The sequence below is a fragment of the Arachis hypogaea genome, chromosome 15 (assembly GCF_003086295.3).
Source record: "Arachis hypogaea cultivar Tifrunner chromosome 15, arahy.Tifrunner.gnm2.J5K5, whole genome shotgun sequence".
NCBI lineage: Eukaryota > Viridiplantae > Streptophyta > Magnoliopsida > Fabales > Fabaceae > Arachis > Arachis hypogaea.
The window spans coordinates 39,638,113-39,657,960 of record NC_092050.1 but is presented as its reverse complement, the minus strand read 5'-3'; the positions used below and the strand labels follow the sequence as shown (position 1 = coordinate 39,657,960).

At 37.7% G+C, this 19,848-nt stretch overlaps 1 non-coding gene across 1 annotated transcript; it reads right to left on the bottom strand.

Annotated features, from left to right (window-relative positions):
• Positions 1-749: 749 nt before the first annotated feature.
• Positions 750-853, bottom strand: LOC112753921 (small nucleolar RNA R71). The gene has a single exon (XR_003178282.1). It is a non-coding gene; the product is annotated as a small nucleolar RNA R71 (small nucleolar RNA).
• Positions 854-19,848: the final 18,995 nt, after the last annotated feature.

Sequence of the window (19,848 nt, the reverse complement as noted above, 5' to 3'; positions counted from 1 at the left end):
CTCCATCTACTCTTTTGTTTTTCTTTGTTATTTTCAATTATGTTTGCTAACCCACTAACTGTTTGATATATTGCATCACCCACGACTAACATCAATTCTGACATAAATACTGTCTGCACCTATCTTCTCTGCTTGTACTTGTTGGTTGTATGACAGGGAGAAGAAGCGGGACTTCAACTTCCTTTGATTCTGAACCAGAGAGAACCTTCCTTAAACTAAGGAGGGAGGCAAAAGGAAAACGAGTAGTTGGTGCTGAAGAAGAGGAGGAACAGTTTGAGGAATACTTTGAACCAAACATGGAAGAAAACATGGAAAATTATCATGAAGAAAAGACTCACAACCATGGCAGAGGAGGTGGAGCAAATCATGCTGGGGAGGATAGAAGAGTTTTGGGCTCTTATATTAATCCAAACCCAGGCAATTGTGGAAGTAGCATCCAAAAGCCAACAATCCATGCCAATAACTTTGAACTTAAACCACAGCTCATCACCCTTGTTCAGAACAACTGTTCGTTTGGAGGAGGTGTTCAAGAAGATCCCAACCAACATTTGACCACCTTCCTGAGAATATGTGACACAGTGAAATCTAATGGTGTTCATCCTGACGCCTATAGATTGCTCTTATTTCACTTCTCACTCAGAGACAAGGCAGCCAAGTGGCTGGAATCCTTCCCAAGGGAGAGCTTGACAACTTGGGAGGATGTGGTGAACAAATTCTTAGCAAGATTCTACCCTCCTCAACGAATCAATAGGCTGAGAGCTGAGGTTCAAACCTTCAGGCAACAGGATGGTGAAACTCTGTATAAAGCATGGGAGAGGTTCAAAGACTTAACAAGGAGGTGTCCACCTGACATGTTCAACGAATGGGTCCAGCTGCACATTTTCTATGAAGGGCTCTCTTATGAGTCAAAGAAAGCAGTAGATCATTCATCTGGAGGGTCTTTGAACAAGAAGAAGACCATTGAGGAAGCTATAGATGTTATTGAAACAGTAGCAGAAAACGACTACTTCTATGCTTCCGAAAGAGGGAACACAAGAGGAGTGATGGAGCTAAACAATGTAGATGCTCTGTTGGCCCAAAACAAGCTCATTACTCAGCAGCTGGCTGACCTCACAAGAAGATGGAGATGAACCAAGTAGCAACAATCTCCACTTCATCAACAACACAAGAAGGAGTAAACCAAGAAGCAAAAGGGAGTCAGGAGCAAGCCAACTACGTTGGGAATTCACCAAGGAAAAACTATGATCCATACTCCAAGACTTACAACCCTGGATGGAGAAATCACCCGAACTTTGGGTGGGGAAGTGAGCAAGATCAAAACCAAGACCAGAGACGTTACAATTCCAACAATAATGCATCTCACCAACAATTCACCCAGAGGACATCTCAACACCCCCACAACAACAACTCTCCACACACTTATCAAAACCAAAACAGCACATCAGCTCCGAACCACTCATCAATCGATGATAGGCTCTCTAAGATTGAAGCCTTACTTGAAGGAATAAGCCAAGAGATTCAAGAAAATAAGGTGTTCAAAGAGGAGGTGCGAGCCAATATTAAGAACCAGGGAGAAACCATTAGGAAGATGGAATTCCAGGTGGGATATTTAGCTGAGAAGATTCCCAAACCTACTGATAGCTTCCCAAGTGACACTGAGAAAAACCCCAAGGGAGAAGCAAAGAAAGTAAGATGGGAAGATTGCAAAATGGTCACTACAAGCGATCAAGAGATTGAAGACAAGCAAGGCAAAATGTGCAAACAACCTGAAGACAATTCAACAAAAGAGGAGAATAGAGATCATAAAGAACCAGAAATCTCACAACAAGAGCTGCTGAAGCTCTATGCACCATTCCCTCAACTGCTCAATGGTGCTGTGGGAAAAAGAATATACTCAAGGTTCCTAGACTTGTTTGCATCTCTGCATGTGAACATACCATTCATCAAGGCAATTCAACAAATGCCTGCATTCATCAAATATATGAAGGAACTTCTTCCCAGGAAAAGCTCACTCAAGGGAGGGCAGACTATAGTGATGAACAAGGAATGTAGTGCCCTTATTCAACCTGAGTTACCTACAAAAAGAAGAGACCCAGGAAGTTTTCATATCCCTTGTGCCATAGGTGAAACTATGTTCGACAGAGCACTATGTGATCTAGGGGCCAGCATCAACTTACTGCCCTTATCCCTGGTGAAGAGGCTGCAGATCAATGAGATAATGCCCACAGATGTCATTATCAGACTGGCTGATAAAACTCAAAAGCAAGCAATAGGAGTGGTGGAAAATGTGTTGCTAAAGGTTGGGAAGTACTTTCTCCCAACAGACTTTGTCATTCTGGACATGGAAGAAAGTCACACTCACCCAATCATATTGGGAAGACCATTTCTAGCTACGGCCAGAGCACTTACCGATGTAGAGAAAGGGGAGCTAATATTGAGAATCCATGATGAACAACTCAGCTTCAATGTTTTCAACTTCTCACAAGAGACAGATCAAGAGAACAAGGAACTAAGCACAAACTATAAGGAGACACTGAAGGAGGAGACAAGCACTGAAGCACAGCTAGTTCATTCTGAAACCCCCTCAATTGATAAATAAGGAAAACAGCAACTGCCACAGCTCAAGGAGAAGTTGGAGGAACCAAAACCTCTAGAGGCAGGTGAAGACAGCATCATAATTCCTTGGAGAAAAGAGGTCACCAAGGGGACGGCAACCTCAAAAGAAATAAAAAAGAAGGTACCAAAGAGATGGAGGAACAAGAAGATCCCTACCGAAGATTTCTCTCCAGGGGATAGAGTTGTCTCAGCCTACTTTCCGGATATTCCCCCTAATCTCCCTACTGTGCCATCTCAATTACCCAAGGTCTTCACTATCAACAGAGTTCTTTCCCTGGAACATATGGAGATCATTGATCTAACCAATGGATACAAATCCACAGTAAGAGGGGAGGACTTTAAGCACTACCAACCACCATGATGAAGGAAAAACGTCAAGCTAGTGACGCTAAAGAAGCGCTTCATGGGAGGCAACCCATGTTTTACATGCTTTCAAATGATAATGAATAAGTCAATATTTATGAGCTTCAATCCAAACTTAACAAACAATTGGTGAAATTCTTCTTATGCAGAATATAGTGAGGAACAAGTTTGGTGTTCAAAGCAAACCAAGTTGCATGATAGACTTGGGAGCTTTGAACACAAAACTTTCATCACAGTGCTTCAAACTAAGTTTGGTGTCACCCCATGGTGCCACCAAAATGCATATAAGGGACCACCAATAGTTAGTTAGTTAGTTGAAATTCATAAACAAACAATCAAATCTTTTCTTTCATTTTATTCTAGCCGTAGAGTTTTAATTTTTCTTTTATAGATACTAATTTCCTTATTTCAAATCTTTATAGGAAAGGAAAAGAAGCATGAAAAGGGATTGATTGGACACTTAAATGGGGGAGATTTCGCCACTTAATGAAGAGCACTACACACATGTCTCAAGAGGGAACGCATGGGGAAACGCTACCATGCAACATTGGAGAAAGAAAAACCTTGAAGACCGAACCAATCACTCTCATTAAAGTGATGATCCTTGTCTTCCTTTCATACACAACCCCATCCGTTCATCTAGTAAACATTCATGCAATCCACACCCTTAATCCACTCATGATTTACTTATATAAGTGAACCATAGTGCATGCTCACTCCTCACATTCAAATCCCCACTATCCACACTTCTATTGGCACACTAAACCCTTCATCACAAATTGCTTTAACCAACCCTCTCTTCATCAATCCGAAGCCTCAAACCCCCTCAAACAACAATTCAAGTCATGGCATCATCAAGCTCAAAGAGGCAAAAGAGGAAGGGGCCTATGGAGAGTGCTCCTTTTGATGACAAGAGATTCAAGACTGCCTTTCATGAGCATGAATTTGAGCGGATAAGTGCCAGAAGGATATTGCCAGAATTAATCTTCCAAATCAATGCCAATGAATCACCACAGATTTAGAGAAAAATCGAACAGAGGGGGTGGCAATTGCTCACCAGTCCAGAGGGGAAGATCAATGGAAACCTCATCAAAGAATTCTATGCAAATGCAGTTAGAGAGGATAAGACCCAAGCCCCAACCTTCAAAAGTTATGTGAGAGGAAGGGAGGTGGACTTCAGCCCAAGTGCCATCACAAGAGCTCTTCAATTGAAATCACCTCATTTTGATGAGGAGAGTTATCAGGCAAGGATAAGTAGAAGCCCCGATAAGGATGAGCTCTCAGATATAGCATCAAATATCTGTGTCATAGCCGCTGACTGGGAGAGGTACTCAGATGGGAGACCAAAATTCATAAAAAGGGGGGACCTTCACCCTGAAGCCAAAGGGTGGTTTGAGCTTGTAAGGAGGTCCATCCTACCAGCTGCTAACAATTCGGAGGTTAACATCAATCGAGCCACTATGGTACAATGCTTAGTACAAGGTGGGGAAATCAAGGTGCATGAGCTCATTGCTGAAGGGATTCAAGAGTCAGCTGAGAAAGCTGACTCAGGAGCCAGGCTTTGGTACCCCAGCACCATTCTCCGCTTGTGCAACAAGGCCAAGGTAGTATTTGAGGACAGCAGCCCAGACTGGGTAAACCCAGGGAGGCCAGTCACACTCGAGCGAATGGTCTATACCACACCGGCTCAGCAACTAAGAAGGCCACATATAGGAAGGCAAAGGACCCAGGAAGAAGCTCATCAAGAGGAATACCATCAAGAAGAACATCAACAAAAAGAGTATCATGACCCAGCCAACTTGAATATGACTCACCTTCTAAGAGCCATTGAGGATTTAGGACATAGACATATGGAAGGACAAGAGCAATTACTGAACCGGCTGAACCAACAGGAAGCATGGCAAAAACAACAAATGGAGCAGCAGCAGGAACACTACTCTCAGCTCACTCAAGCCATCAACCAAGTGAATGAAAGACAAGAGCTTCAAGAGAAGCACTTGCAAGAGCTCAACCAGCGGCAGATAGCCCAAATGAAAACTTTCAATGAATTTAGTGTACTCAATGAAGGAAGGCAACTACATAGGGAGGAGTTCTATGTAAACACTCAAGCCGAGTTGAACTACATGACCAGTAATATGCATCATCTACACTATGCCATCCCTGCATATGATGAAGTTCAAAAAGAATTTGTAGAACAAGAAGAGAGAAAAGTGAAACAACAAAAGGAGGCACTCAAGAAGAAGATGGAAGATAGTGGTTTCTGGAGAAAGCTGCTTGGAAAAGGCAAAGGAAGTGGAAGTACAAGTACTCAAGAGAGACACAATGAGGATAAACAAGGATGGAAGCATGGACATCCACATGAATGAAAGGTGGTGGAGTTCTTTTTAGTCCATCTTTTCTATGCTTTAAATAAGGAAGATCTTGTATGAAATAGAACATGCTTCCATGTTATGTTTAAATTTTTTTTTTAATTCTGTCTTTTAAGTTTTTCCTTCTGAAGAGGTTCATGATTTCTGGTTTAAATGTCACTGCACCATCACTTAACCTACTTGTAAGCTTATCCCTTTAAATCAAATAAAAAGAGAATGAGTATAGTTGTAAAAGACCAGAGTGGAGTTTATATTGTGGAAGTGCATTCATGAATCCTTGGGGTAGTCATAAGTTAGCTAAGTTGGTTCAACCACAAGGTTAGGAGGACAACTATCTATCCTGAATACTTTGCTTTGGATACACTCACGAGACTAAGTTAATAACAAGATCCTAAGAAGAGAAAAGGGAAAGAACAATGGAAGTGAAAAACAAAAGAAAAAGAGTAAGCAATAAGGCTAGGCATCAATGGTTTTAAGCTTGAGGCAAGTGTCTGTGGTGCCCCTGTGTGAGGGATCTACTTGGATGAATAAGCTCTTAGGGGTGCTTCATCACTTGGTAACTTGGGTTAACTAACCCGGGATTATCAGCTAAAAATCCACTATCAAGAGTAACCCTCACTACAGAGCATTTAGTAACCCAAAGAGGTGCTGGACACCAAGGTCTCAAGAAAAGAAAACAAATAAACTATATGCCTGTGGTGTGTATGTATGGGGGAGAGACTTGAGGGAGTAAGTCCTTAGGGGTGCTTCAACACCTAGCACCTTGAACCAACTGGTTCGGGAGTGTTGGTTGAAAGCTTATCTTAAAGAGTTGCCCCCTTACAGAGCACTTAGCCTAAATAACACAAATAATCCTTGAAACAACAATAAAAGGATCAATGAATAAAAGTCTCATGAGATATAAACAAAGTAAGTGTTTAGGGACATGATAAAGGTCTGAAAGCCAGTAATGGAATGAACCTAAGTTGCTATGCATGAAACCACCATAAAATCAGTAATATGACTTCCACAAGAATGACTCATTCCTCTGGATATTCCATTCATCATTCTCTTGTTCCAGTATTTGCTTAGGGACAAGCAAGCTTTAAGTTTAGGGTGTGATGCCAGGGCATCTTGGCCAGTTTTACTGACCTTTTCTTTACTGTTTTTAGGTTAGTTTCATGCATTTCTTTAGGAAATAAGCTAGTTTTGGGTAAATATTCACTTATGCCTTGACTCAAGCACACATTTTGCATTTTACATGATTTCATGAGGATTTTGCATAAGTTTAGTGACAAATATTATGTTGCATTACTCATGACTTGGACTGGAGCTTTGATGCACTTTGTTGCTTGATTTCAGGACCAAAAAGGAGCAAGAAAGGGGAGGTAACTTGCAAGGATTAATGAGAAAAGTGATTGCCAATAACACTCTCAAAGAAAGCCATCAATGCCCACGTTAGAGAGTCACGTTAACCAAGTTAACGTGAACTCTAACGTGGAGAAGAGAAGTTGAGCCAACGTTAGTGACACTCAACATTGTCACTAACGTTGGCAATCACTCATAAGTGGCCACGTTAGAAGCCACGTTAACCTAGTTAACGTGGCCTCTAACTTTAAGGGGGAGGGAGAGAAGCCAACGTTAGTGACACTCAACATTGTCACTAACGTTGGCCTATGGTGCTAACTACCACGTTAACTGCCACGTTAACTTGGATAACGTGGGAATTAACGTAGAGGATGAAGAGTTGTCGACAACGTTAGTGACACTCAACATTGTCACTAACGTTGAAGCAACCACACAACCCCCAAGAGTCACGTTAACCTCCACGTTAACTTGGTTAACGTGGAAGCTAACGATGAGAAATGAAAGATGAGCCAACGTTAGTGACACTCAACATTGTCACTAACGTTGGGATGGCTAAAAGATGGCCACGTTAGGTTAACGTGGACTCTAACGTGAGACCCAGGGGCACATTGGAACGTTAGTGACAATGTTGAGTGTCACTAACGTTCTCGAAGGACTAACAAGGCAACGTTAAAAGCCACGTTAACCTAGTTAACGTGGGTTTTAACGTAAGGCAAAGGGGTGCATTGGAACGTTAGTGACAATGTTAAGTGTCACTAACGTTCTCGAACTTATATTCTCACTAAATATTAACACCCCTAACGTCCTGAGCTGAAGTCTCTGCCCACTTAGCACTTTCTCTCTGCAAGTAAAGCCAAGCCCAAATGAAGAAAAGAACTGCTTCAAACTCAAGATCCAAAGTCCCAAGACTTGAAGAGTAGTATATATAGGAGTGACTTTGAATTGTAAAGGAGTTCTGGAGGCTGAAGAACCACTCTCTGTATTTACTTTCTTTGCAATTTCTAGTTTTATGATGTATTCTCCATCTTTGTTTTCATTTTCAAGAGCTATGAACAACTAAACCCCTTTCATTGGGTTAGGGAGCTCTGTTGTAATTTGATGGATCAATACTAATTTTCATTGTTCTTCTTCTATCTTTCCTCTTGATTTTACTTGAATGCTTTCGATCTTCATCCAATTGAGTAGTTATCTTGGAAGAGAATCTATTCAAACTTGGATCTCTTTTGAACCTTGGAAGAGGAATGAAGAGATCAAGCTAGAAATGCTTTCTCATGTTGGACCAAATTGGGTTTGGATGGGTATGTGACTGTAACCCTCTCAATACTTGGTTTGGGAAATGCATGTGGTATAATCAGTGACCATACTTCATCTCTTCTCATGAGCAATTGACCAAGGAATTGGCTATTGATCAAGATTTGAGAGATTGAATTGCAAGGAATTGCAATTCAATCACTTAAGATTGCCAAGGAGATCAATGAGTGCATTGATTGAGGAAGAGATGAAAATGAACTTGATCCGGAGAATTGCAACATCTCTTAAGCCCAATGAACTCCCCATCTCTAATCTTACCCATTCTCTTTAATTTCTGCCATTTACTTTTATGAGCAAATCTCCCATTCCCATTTACAATTCTGCAATTTATTTTCAGTCATTTACTTCCAGTCCTTTAATTCTAGCATTTACTTTTCTGTTATTTACATTTCCGCCATTTTATTTTCTGCAACTCTCAACCCAAATTCTGGATTCGCTCAACTAGAACATTCTTCTAATTAAAGTTGCTTGATCAATCAATCCCTGTGGGATTCGACCTCACTCTATTGTGAGTTTTTACTTGACGACAACTTTGGTACACTTGCCGAAGGGAGATTTGTTGAGAGACAAGTTTTCCACGCATCAAGCGCTGGGAGCGATTTCTGGGCTCCTTTTTTGGCCCAATTCTAAGCCCGAGAACACAGGCTAGAGGCTGCAGAGTGGGGGAAATCATTCATTCATTTAACAACATTCATACACACAACTTTCATTCAGAGAATTTTAGGTTTTAGAAGTAGTTTCTAGAGAGAGAGGCTCTCTCCTCTCTCTAGGTTTTAGGATTCTTAGGTTTAGCTATGTTCAATTTTAGATTTCTACTTCACTTTGATTTAGTTTTCTTCTACTCTTATTAGTTCTAGCATTCTAGTTTATTTATTTCCCTTGTTGATTATTCTATGTTGCCAATTTAGTTTATGAATTCTCATGTTAGATTTGATTTCCTATTTAATGAAATTTGAGGTATTTCATATTTATGATTACTTTCTTCAATTTATGTTATTGATGCTTTCAATTGGTTGTTTGGATTTTATTATCTCTTATTGCATTTCTATGCTTTTATATTATGCCTTCCAAGTGTTTGATAAAATGCTTGGGAGGGTTTTAAATTAGCTTTTTATGTTTTTTACTTAGATTAAGTAATTGGAGACTCTTGAGTTATCAAACTCCTTTGTTGATTGATAATTGAAAGTTGCTAGTTGATTTGATCCCTCTAAAGCTAGTATTTCCTTAAGAGTTGACTAGGACTTGAGAAATCAAATTGATTCATCCACTTGACTTTCCTTCATATTTAGAGGTTAACTAAGTGGGAGCAATGGACAATTCTCATCACAATTGATAAGGATAACTAGGATAGGACTTCTAGTTCTCATACCTTGCCAAGAGCCTTTCTTAACTATTAGTTTAATACTTGCAATTTACTTTTCTTGTTCCTTATTCAAAACCCCAAAAGATACTTTTCCATAACCAATAGTAACATACTTCCCTGCAATTCCTTGAGAGATGACCCGAAGTTTGAATACTTCGGTTATTATTTTTATTGGGGTTTGTTACCTGTGACAAACAATTAGGATTCTTTGTTGGTTTAGATACTATACTTGCAACGAGGATTTATTGTGAAATTCTAAACCATCAAAAAGCTGTTCATCAATTACATACATAGTTCTTTTATTCCTTTATTAGTTTATTAATTGCAATTTTGAGTGTTCTTTAATTTCATTAATCATTTGCCTCATTATTGACCTTGCTATTCACAACCAAAGTTGTGCGCTCTTAGGGACTAGTTCCTAGGGAGAACGACCCGCCGTTTGATTACTCTCGGTTATTTTAAATTAAAAATTAAACTTTGATTGATGGTCAATTGTTGGGTTTGAGCTATACTTGCAACGGAGAAATTCTATGTTTTGTGAAATGCCTAACCCACTTTAGGCCTTCATCACCTATTTGATGATTTCTATCTAATTGTTGTTTATTGTACTTGCTGTAATTGTTCTCTGATTGTGTTTGACTTGCATTGTTTGTGCCTGTGATTGATTCTGTTTTGTGATTGAGTTTTGATGGTGATTTGTTTTGAATTGGGCCATAGGCTGGGTTGATTTGATTTTGGGCCAAAGGCCGAGTTGACAAAAAATATGAGTTTTAAATTTGGATAATGAACTGATGATCACTGCGATCAAAAATAGTTTTATTTAAAATATCTTATTATAACAAGTCTTAAACCCTCTACTGAGAACCGGCAAGGATGATGTTCTCACCCCCTACAGACTTCTCTTTTCAGGACGAATGAGGAAGCTCGCGAAGTTTTTGTTAAGTTCTTAGCCGTGCTATTTCTGTTTGTATACATATGTTATAGATTTCCCTTGCCTATATTATTATTATAAGAGGGATTGGAGTTATATATTTTGTATATATATTATATTTAGAAGTTACTTATGTAAGAATTTTTGTATATATGTATATGCTTGTTTGTTTTCAAGATATAGTATTTTTCCGGTTTTTTAGAGAAATCAACAATACGGTTTCGAGTCAAAGGCTCCTATTTTATTATTAAGTATATGAAGTCATCGTAACACTTCTCGCTATCAAAGTGGCGCAACCGAAAGCGTGACATTCTGATAGTAAGGGTGTTACACAAGGAATTGAAAATCAGTTATTAAAGGTATTGTTGTGAAAGATCTTTGCATACTTCAAGATAAATAAACAAGATTGGTTTTCCTAAAACTATAAAGATCTCTGAAGCCCTTGACTCTCATCATCACTACCTTCTCTTAATTCATCATTCAAGCTCACAGTCTGTAGCATCCAAGATACTCTATTGCCCTCTCAGCAAGATTGTTCAATCCTTTAATTCTCATGGGAACAATATCCATTCACTATGGTATTACTTGTAAGATCCGATGAACTTGCTGATATCTGTGAGATTCGATTTTCTCTCATCACCGCTCCATTGCTGTCGCTATTCTGTCCATTGAGCTGATGCACTATCATTGTTGTCCATGGGTGAAGACCGATCAAGAAGAGAGAAGTGCGAGCTGAACTGAGCAGAGAGAGAACACAACGTTGGTGAAAGATGATGGAACCATTGCTGTCACCACCGCTACCATGGTTGCCGCCATAGCCAAGCTACTGTGTCACTTTTGGAGGAAGAAAACTCGCCAGGAGGGGTTGCTGGAGTTGCTAGTCCGTGCTATCAGTTCTCCTCCCTACTTCGGCGCTGCTGCTGCCCTATCCTTTTACTCTTTTTTAGTTAAAGAAAGTATTTTTGTTCCAAAACTCTCACTACTAGTATTCTATTTTTATTTTGAGGTGTTGATGTCATAGGGTTATAGGGTTAAGTTATTGTGATTGCATGCTGTGTTTGTGGCTGTCATTGCTGTAGGGAGTCATTAGAACTGCTAATACCACCGCGGGAATGGTCAGAATTGCTTCAGCTGCTACGAAATAAGAATAAAAGAGATTTTGTCGCAGAGTTGAGTTTCGATCGAGATAGGGGTTGTTTGTTTTACCAATTTCGAATGCTTTAAAGGTTTAGCAAATGCATGCATCTGAGTTGATTTGTGTTTTATGGCTTGATTACTTCTATTAACAATTTGATTAACTTAATTTTGAATATTGAAGTTTGTTTAAATTATTGAGTTGAATTCGATTAAAGATTGAAAAAAATTAATAGGTCTAATAATAAAATTTATTGGTAACAATGCTTGAAGCCTCTGGGTGGGTAGATTAAGACTTGAAGAAGTTGCTTGCTAATGTAATGTGTGAAAAATTTAATAACTTAAAGACGAGTAAAGATAAAAAGACAAAAAACATTTATGTTGAGAAATTGTTGAGTATTAGAAAGATTGAGAATGGTTTGAGAGATGTTTGGTTGGATGGAACCCTTAAAAGGTAGAAAAGTCCGAGTTTTAGTGGAGGTTCTGCCGAAAATTCTATAAGAATTTGAATGAAATTGAATGTTAAGAATAATGGAAAGCGGTACTATTTTCATAAAGAGTAGATATTTTCTCTCTTTGGATTTTTAATTTGGTTAATCAAAAATGAGTTTTTTTTTTAATTAATTCTAATTAAAGAGTTATGTTTTGGGAATTTCTAATGAATTTGAAGAAATGGATAATTGAAATAAACTCAATATGGAGTTGAAATTAGTTTGATAACTTGGTTAAAGAAAATTGGCTTTTTATGGTTTTGTTAACTTGTGAAATCGATTTGTGATTTAACTTATTTGATTTTAATTGACAATAAAAAGAATAAACAAGTGATTAATGTAAACTAAAAAGGAGATTTGATTAATTAGTCAAATATTTAAAAAGGTAAACTATTTTATCAACCAACGGGTTTGGGTTTGGGAAGTGTGAATATGAGATTGTGTTAATGGAGAAAATTAATAAAGTTGGAGGAAAATAAGATAATTGTGGAACATGTACTTAAGTTGTGTTTTCCAAGAATTATGAGATAAAAGGTTGAAGACCTTGGGAGTACTTTAAATTGAACCTGAAACTCATGAAAGTTTGGGTTGTTAGCTAATAAAGTAAATAATTAAAGAATGAGGTAATGAGATTGAATGAGGAGATGATGTGTTTTACATCGATTGGGAATGTTATAAACGATTATGCTGTACTGGAGTTAGTTGTAACCCTAACCTCGAGTGTAGGGTATCTTATTAAACGCTCATACCCTCAAGCCATATGTAATGACCTAAGCCTAACACGGTGGAAATTAAAGTGTGCGGAGTAGAAAATAGAGTTTTGTTGACGGTCGTGTTGGTAATGAGATTGATAATGAAAAATGAGTTTTAATTATAGGCTCAAAATGAAAAATGAGATTGATATGAGACTTATGATGAGAACTTGATTAAGTTGAGATATGTGCAAGAGATTATAATTGAGGATGATGATTATGTTATGGATGATATGATTAGTGATGATTATGATTATGTTAATGATGAATTTGATGATGGTGATGATGGTTTTAGTTGATGGTGATTATTGTTTGGTAAGGAAGTGGATTTTTGTCCCACTTACATGATTATAAGATATGATTATTGATTGGCATGGACGTAGACTTTAACCCGCTTGCGTTTTTGATGTTGTAGGGGTGGTAGTTCGTCCCGTCCATGGCAAGGATGATGGCATAGTCCCGCTCGCATTATTGATGAGGCACCTGCACCTGGTAGATGCAAGGATGGTGGTCTTGTCCTGCTTGCCCAGTGTTGCAGTGTAGATGTGGGCATGCAGGTTTTGTCCCGATCACATTCTTTTTTATCGTAAGTGTGGTTGGGCACGTAATTTTCGGATTAGCTAGCCTCCAAGAGAAGGTGGACAGAGCACTTTTCCTATGAGAGCAGCTTGTGATAAGCTTGGGATGTTCCTCTTGGGGATGTGCGACAGAAAGCCGATATCCAGGTCAGCTACCAGATGTGTCGAGTCTAGCTATATAACCTACAAGTGAGCTCATGGTCAGTAGGACAAGCATGCATCATAGGTATTTGTTTGATTTGTTTCAGTGTGCATTTTGTTATTGTGTTGTGTTTATGTGATTTATCTAATTATGTGTCATGTGATACATGCTTTATATATGTTTGCTTCTATGTAATTGAATTGTTTGATTTGATTGTGTTTGCTGGTGTACAGAGGTGAGGGAGGTTGAGGCAGATTCAACTCGATATTGTCCTAAGACTCTGGTTTATGTGTTGGACAGATAGAAGCGAGTAATGGTAGTTTATTGGGTAGAAAATTCCTAGGTGATTCTTTGAATCTTAAAGAAAAGATTAAAGATTTGTTGTGATTTGATTCTTCCAAAATGTATATATGACTAAGAAATATTTGAAAAATGCAACTATGTATAAGTTAGTGAAAATTGGTTTTCTTGAAAATAAAGAAATAAAGACCACAAGCTTTGATAAAGATAAACTTTTCTGTGATGTGATTTGACTAGTGTATGTGTTTTTATTACTTTTTTAGCATTCCCTTCTTCTATGGAGGACCTTTGAGTTTGATTCTCACCCCCTACAACCATATATTTTTCAAAAAACGGACGAGAAAGTCTATAAGGAGATTACTGAGCTTTTGGACGTACATTAGTTTATTTGTAGATTTGAATTTGTTTATTTATCTTAGATATTTTTTCGCACCTTTGTTATTATTATTTTACACCTTGTAAAGAGGGATAGGAGCTGTAACTATATACTATGTATTATTATATTACTTGTATAATTATTCTTGTAAATATAAGAAGGATTGTGATGTATTTGTGTATATCTATATGTACGTACGTATAAAGAAAAAACATTTTAGGAGTCTATACCTAAAATCCTCATTGACTTTTGTTTGAAATAGCCAAAAATGTTTTTTCTTTATACATATGTACATATAGATATACACAAATACATCACAATCCTTGTTATTATTATGATTATTATTATTATTATTATTATTATTATTATTATTATTATTATTATTATTATCCTCGCTATCAGTGACACAACCAGTAATTGTTATTATTATTATTATTATTATTATTATTATTATTATCATCATAATATCCTCGCTATCAGAGTGGCACAACCAGACACATGACATTCAAGTATCAGAGAAGTCTTTCTTGTGGAGCCTGAGGAATGGACTAACTATACTTCATTGCATACTCTGAGTGTCTGTCATGTTGTAGGTCTTGTCTGTATGATGAGGGTTAGAGCTTTATGCACATGATTGTTGATTGATTAATGTTGTTAGTCTACCATTGCATACCTTACGGTTTTAAGTTTGACCAACTTAATATTAATGGTTTATGTATATAAGAACATTAATGGATTATCATAGACAAAATAGGAGTAATAAGTAATGCAAATCACGGGGTTTGAGAATGTTAAAAGTTGCCTTTCAAGGATAACTCGATTTCAAATCTTAATCTTTGCTCGTATTTATGACCTGATATGTCTTTTCTTTCATAATTTGCATTGAAGTATGCACTATCATCGTACGTGTGATTTCACATACCATTCATTCTTCTATCCTTAATCTTGGAATTCCTTGTTTCACTGCCTTTTTTGAAATGTGATTTGAATTCTCTTATGCAAAATTTGATTGATTATACTCTTAGTTATCCCTTATATTTTTAAAATCACAGATCTTGACTTTGCATTCCTCTACGTGAACTATGTAACCCATTGATGTGATTTGAACTTGCTTTGCTGTGAAGCACAATATCATGCAGTAATCTCCTGGAGTTCTTGTTTCGGATATTCTTTGAAAAAGTTTTGATTTGATTATTTTTCTACTTGATCGTGTCTCCTAATCATTCTTGGAATTTTTTATAAGGTCACATTTGATTTTTCACGCACTTCTCTTCACAGACTATGTGTTTTCTTTACGTAGTTTGAACTTGCTCGTTTGTAATGCAACACCTAACATTTTATTAACCTTATCGGAGAACATTATCTCAAATTTCCGTTATTGAATACAACTTGTTTCTCTTCCAACTTTACTCCAGTTTTTATGCATATCCTTGTTTAATTGTGCACCTAGGTATGCTCTAAGATTCTTGAGGAAGACTTTGTCCCCGATGACTATTAATCTTCATTTCATAAACTTTGCATCTTTTGTTTCAACTTGAATTTGTTTTGACATGGCGCATCAGTTATGCTTTTATCGTTTCCTTTGAGAATGTTAAATGATTTTCTCTTAGTTTTATCCATTATTGATGGATGTCTTATTTGAACCCTAATCATTTCCTTAAATTTTTGTGAACATTGTCATTGGCTTTAGTTGTCATCTCTTGTGGACTTGGTACTTCTTAGATTTAGCTTGAAACTTGTTTGACCTAATACACCATTTTTTCTTTTGTTGTTCCTTTCAAAGTTTCTTGATTTAGATTTCTTTCCTAAAATGCAACTTGACACTCTTTCTGGCATACGTTATTGTATAGCCTTGCTTAATCGCAATCCAAGGTATCCTTCCGATTTCTTGCGATACCATTCGTATTGTTTGTCCTCTTTTGAGTTTAGTGTTCCTTCGAATAAACTCAAGTTTGTTTTGGTGTAACGTGTGATTCTTAGATATAGCAAGCAATACGTTAGTTCTTTGGCACACAACTGGTCGATGAGGAAGGCAAAACTTGTAAGCTTGTGACGTCACAAGTTGTCAGGTTTTGTTAATGTCAAATTTATTGGTGATGGAAATAGATTTGCGAGATGATTATGGCTTAAGAAAGTATTGAGTTTGTGATTCCACAAATCAAGTGGAAAGGTGAACTTGGTTATGAATGAGCTGGGTGTTTGATTAGGAGACGAGATTGGTGAAAGAATATCTTAGGAAATTCTAAGTTTGGTTGTAAGGTTATCGTGCTATGCTAAAACATTCTGACCGAGCATTGAACCTACTTGTTAGTTTCCGAATTCTAAGAGGTTTGATTTGTGTCAAGCCGATCTTGTAGCTTCTACTTTGCACCACACCTTTTCCAATTATATTCATGTCATATGAATTTCCTTGTATTTGAAACTATATGTATGCCAAAATTTTTTGCTTTTTCTCTAATGTGTTCAAAAGTAAAGTGTTAAAACTATGTAATATTTTGTATATTATATCAATTTTTGAGGACAAAAATTTTTGTCAGTGGGGTTGAATGTAAGACTCCGGATTTCAGAAATTAAATAATGAATTAATTGTAATTTATTATGTTTATTTATGTTTTATTTTCAGAAAGTTATTTTTACCAAAAGTAGTTAAATCAAAGTTATGAGACTTTGAGTTTAAAATTAATTAGGATTTATATAAATTCCATAATAATTGGATATTTTTTAATTTAAAATTTAAAGCTTTAGTAATTGAAAAATAATGAGAATTTGTTAATTTAACTTGAATATTGGAATTTTGAATTTAATTTCACGAATAAACAAAAATTAATTATATTATCTCTAATTTTAAATTAGAGTACTTATTTGAAAATAATTTGTAAGTTGATAAAAGTATTCTCAAAAGCAAATTAATTAAACTATATATGGTTTTCAATTACTACTCTACTCTCTAATTTTATTAAAATTCCTACCCTTATCCTATTAATTCAAAAACCCTAACCCTAACACACTCACCTTTACACCTTACCTCACTCCTAGCTGCCGCCATTCTTCTTTACCCACACACGCGTGCATGCGCGAAAAGAAGAGAAGGGAAGAAAGAGAGAGCGTAACCAGTGAGAAGGGATGCCACTGCCACTGAACCATCAAGCGCGAAGAGGAGAGAGAGATAGAGTTTATGAAGGAAAGGATCCAGAGGAGTGAGAACGAGCCAAAGAGAGAGGAAGTAGCATTGTCGCGCTGGAGGGATGCCTGGCTGTCCTCGTCACTGCCATGGCCTGAGCTCTCTGCCAAAGCCGCTGTCAAACCACTATATTGCCGCGCCATTCTCTCTGTTGAGCTGTAGCTTCGTCGTCGTTGTCCATGGGTGAAGGCCGATCACAGAGAGAGAAGTGCTAGCTGAATTGAGCAGAGGGAGAGATGCATCGATGATGAAAGATGTTGGAACCACTACTATCGCCGCTGCAACCATGGTTGCCGCTAACGCCAAACTACTATGTCACCTCCGGAGGAAGAGAACTCGCCAGGAGGTGTAAACCCCGAGTAATTAGTGAATAATTTGTTAATAAATTAATTATTAATCAAATAAATCATAAAATAAGTTTTAAGATTTAGTGAGGTAGAACTAATTAAAATATGAATTTAAACACTAATTTTAAAGAATTTGGCCCAAGATTGGGCCGAACGAGCCAAACCGGGCAAACCGGGCCCGTTTTAGGCCCAAGGCCCAACCTAACTCACCTTCATTAAAGAGCTTCAGCTCTTCTCCCCCTCATTAACATCAAAACACGCGGAAGCATAGGAGAAAGGGGAGCAAGAACTCAAACCCTTAATTCATGAAATTCAATCTCACGTAACTTGATTCGGAGCTCCGATTGACGAGCCGTCAGCGGCCACGCGTTTATCTCAAAATTCTCTATAAAGCTTGGTACTCTACTAGGATTGAATTAGCTTGCGTGAATTGTCGGGTATTGTCGGGTGATGAGCAAATATTTTATACACTTTTTGACATCACTTTCATATAGTTTTTAGTAGTTTTTGTTTAGTTTTTATTATGTTTTTATAGGCTTTAGTGTTAAATTTACATTTTTGGATTCTACTATAAGTCTTTTTGTTTTTGGGCAATAACAGGTATTTTTTGGCTGAAATTGAGGAGCTGGAGCAGAAGTCTGATTCAGAGACAGAGAAAGCACTGCAGATGCTGTCCAAATCTAACCTGCCTGCATTTGAAAGAGCTTTTCTGGAGCTATAGATGACCAAATGGGGTGCTTTTAATGGCTATGGAAAGCTAACTTTCAGAGCTTTCCAGCAATATAGAAAGCCCAAAACCAGCGTCCAACGCTAGCCTCCTGCCCCCTTCCAGGTGTCCAGTGACCAATGAGCAGAGCCCAGCGTCCAAAGGCCCAAAGAGGACCCCCGAGCTGGCGTTCCATGCCCAAGAGACCTCATAGCACGTGGATCTCATCAATCTCAGCCCAAACACTTACCAAGTGGGCCGTAGAAGTGGATTTTAGCACTAAAAGGACTGTTGTACCCTTACTAGTCATTAGCTTAGTATTTAAGGGATTTTATTCATAAAACTGACATCACTTTTCTCATTATACCTGTTTATCATTATGTTCTACCTCAGTATGAGTTTCTAAACCTCCTAGGTTGAGGGGAGGAGCCTTCCTGAGTCCTATGAATTAATAAAAGTACTATTTCTTCTTCTTCGATCTGTGTCTGATCTATCTCTAAGATGTATATCCGATCTTCATCATGATGAACAGGATGATCTAACAAATTAGCTCTGTTCATCACATTAAAATGAACGTGCTTGACAAACACCCATCTCTACTGGGTTCATGTGAGTACCTGGAAGCAAAGCACGAGCCAACAGCTATGTTTATACATCTCTCAGACGGTTAATCGACGATTTCATTGGGGACTTCTTGAGACACCAGTTCAGCCGATCTCCGGGGGGATTAAGGTCTCTGTGGTATAGGCTAGATCCAAGGAAGAAGCGTTCTCTGATCCGAAAGATTTGACCTTGTCTGTGGAATTTTGAGTAGGATCGCCAAGAGGATGATTTGCTAGAGCTTCACCCTCCATTGGATTGAATGACCAAGGGCTGTGGCATTCATTCTGTAGCAGAAGAGATCAATGACCACGGGCAATGGCTTTGATCACTTATAGCATGCCAAAGAAGAAGATCATTCACAAGCAAAGAAGATGATAATACCAGAGTTACTTCAGAAAGACAAAGCAACTCCGACTCTCAACTAAATTCCCATCATAAAATTCCTATTATTTTATCTAAGCATTTATGACATATATTTATTCAAAGTTTATCCAACATAAAACCTTCTGATTCTACCTGACTAAGACTTGCAAGACAACCATAAGCTTGCTTTAAGCCACAATCCTCATGGGATCGACCCAGACTCCCTCAGGTATTACTTGGACGACCTAGTGCACTTGCTGGTACTGCTGCTGTTGTATGAAATAGTGTAGGTTTTGCGTACACGCGCACCAAGTTTTTGGCGCCGTTGCCGAGGTTTGTTGAGTCTGGACAAACTGCCGGATTGTTTTGCTCCTTAGATCAGGTAAGTTTATTTTACATTATTTTAACTGAGTCTTTAATTTTTGTTTTCTTCTTCTTCAATTTTTTCGAAAAATTCTAAAAAATTTTTCAAAAATATTCACTACAAGAAAAACACCCATTCAGCCACACTTTTTTTAAGCTACATTTGAAAAGCGTAGCCTGTTCTTAAAATAGGCTATGCTTTTTCGTAGGGT